General features: G+C 53.5%; 1 protein-coding gene across 1 annotated transcript in view; it reads left to right on the plus strand.

Annotated features, from left to right (window-relative positions):
• LOC104466853 (nuclear receptor coactivator 1-like) overlaps positions 1-2,453 on the plus strand; it is a gene marked incomplete at its 3' end in the record, with an annotated part of 14,566 nt that overhangs the window by 7,156 nt on the left and 4,957 nt on the right. The gene's annotated exons all lie outside the window — the stretch shown is intronic.

The following is a 2,453-nucleotide window of genomic DNA, read 5'->3' on the forward strand; positions in this document are numbered from 1 at the left end:
TGGAATGGCCTGGCTGGTATGACAGCCTGCAGCCCTCGCTAGCGAGATTGGCTTACAGCACAGCTGCCCTTCTGTCTCGGGTTGAACCGCAGGGAGGGGAGGGGGAAAAAAAAAAACAAGAGGTTTGTTTTTAGTGGTGCTGTCTTATTCGGAGAGCGCTGGGGCCCTGGTGTCTGCAGCTGAGCTCCGGTGGGTGTTTGCAGATATTTGGGAGTTGGTAGATGCCTCGGAAGGATCCAGGGTTTCATAAATAACGGGGGATGGCAGGGGGAGAAAGCTGGCTGGAGGGGAGCTAGCAAGGGCCGTGGAAAATGAGACGGATCGCTCGGGATTTGTCTTCGAGCGGTTTCTTTTTTCCCTGCCCCGTAGCACTCTGCACACGTGCTTTTTCCAAAAGAAGGAAAGGAATCAAAAGCCTGTTCAGAAATGCCCGTGTCCTAGGAAAGAAGCTGCTCAGAGCAAATCCCTCTGGCTGCTGCGGGTCTGATCCTGCAGCGCTTGAGCCCGGAGGTGGCACATCTCCTTCTGCAGCCCTGACATGATGCCTTGTGCTGCGTTACGAGGAGGTTTTATCTTTTCATGAGCAATCTGAGGGACCTCCAGTGACTTGATTGCCACGTCAGGTATTTGCCACATCCCTTTTTTTAAGGCTGTGCATCCAAAATCATCACTTGCCTTTTTTTTTTTTTTTGAATTTTTTTTATTTGCCAGTTAGGAGGTAGGAAGTTCAGCCCCTCTGGTACGAAGGACCAGAGATGCTCTTGCCAAAGATGCAGCTGCAACAGCTCAGGGTTTTCAGAAGGGTTTTGCAGACTCAGCTGGCAGAGCTCCTGCACCAGACAGGCGCCAGCAGCATGGAAATGCTGCATTGAGATGCCCTCGGACGGTGCCCAGTGCTGCCAAGCATCCCCACACCCATCCGGCGCTTCCCCAGCCACGGATGACCTGGTTTGTGGGATTATCTCACGTTGGGATCCCGACCCAGCTCTGCTCCCATCCAGGGATCGTTTCATTAATGGGAGTCTTGGGCTTTTTCCATGGCTTCAGCTGAACCTCCAAAATATTTTGAATAATTCCATGAAATATTTGCTTGAAAGACATCTTTAGGGAAACAACGCATCAGCATAAAGGCATCTTTGGGAAGAAAACGTGAGGATGGTTCCCCTCCAGGATGTGTTAGTGGCAGGTGGGGGTTTACATCCCCCTGGGGCAGAGTTCGGGGATTTACTCTTGACTTCACCAAACCATCTTCTCCACGTTACCCCAGACACGGTGGGATGAGGTGCTGGAGATATCATACCCAGTTTAATCAGGAGGCGGCTGGAAACTGGGTGGTTTGGGGAGAGAGGAGTAGAAAAGCCTCGTTTCAGCTGGTCTGGGGTTTCTGTCCTGGCATCCAGTCCTTGAACCATATAAACTCCGTCTCAATTTATCTTAAGCAATTTATTTTTTCCCCACCACCATCTGAATTGATCCTAAGCAATAGCTTTTTCCCCCGTTCCCGTATCCTCATCCCTGCCTTCCAGCCTCACTCCTTGAGTGGGCATTGTCCAACCGCATCCCAAAGGCAGTGGGATTTGAGGGGGCGGTGTGTGTGTGGTTTTTCTCTCAATCCTGGGGACTCAGATGAAGGATTCTGGCTCCGAGGTGTTACATCTCCGTGGGTTCAGAGCTCAAACACCAGATTTCTCTGCTGGAGCCAAGCTAGAGCAACGTGGAATATCATCTTCTCGTGTTTTGCTGGTGTGGAAATCGTCCCCCAGCACCGTCGTGCTTCTCCATGAGCTCTCCCAGTGCTGGGGGTCCTTGGCTCCAGCCCTTGGATGCAGTCTGTATCCGAGATGCTCTTGGGGTAGGTGAGGACCCAAAATGCCATCGCCTCTGCCTCCGGCCAAGCCTTCCTCCAGGGCTGCGGAAAAATAGGAAAGGAGTGAGAGCACAACCTGTTTCCCATGTTCAGGTTGGTCCACCTGGTTGGAGCCCAGATGAGCAGCTCAGTGCTAGAAAACCCTGCGGAGGGAGGCCGAGGGAGGCAGAGGGAGGCAGAAGGAGGCAGAGGAAGGCAGAGGGAGGCAGAGGAAGGCAGAGGGAGGCAGAAGGAGGCAGAGGGAGGCAGAGGGAGGCAGAAGGAGGCAGAGGGAGGCAGCATCACCCACCACCAGCCCAGGGAGATGAGCCCCGAGTCCTTCAGAAAAGGCTGCCCTTGGTCTTTGCTCACAAAGCAAAGCTAAAAAAAATAATTTCCATCCTTCTAAGGTTTGCTAAGCCCTGGGGAGTGGGTGTTTAACACCCTCCTTGACTCATGAGATGGAGCCTGGCCCAAGGGATGCAGGTTAGAGGCAGCAGCATCCCTCTGAGCGAGCTGCCCCACGCCAGGCACGTCCTTCATCCCCCCCGAGCTCTCCTGTGAGCGGTCGGGCACCGGTGGGGCTCCAGAGTGATATTTTTCCTCC

Source organism: Pterocles gutturalis, unplaced genomic scaffold (assembly GCF_000699245.1).
Source record: "Pterocles gutturalis isolate BGI_N339 unplaced genomic scaffold, ASM69924v1 scaffold15229, whole genome shotgun sequence".
NCBI lineage: Eukaryota > Metazoa > Chordata > Aves > Pterocliformes > Pteroclidae > Pterocles > Pterocles gutturalis.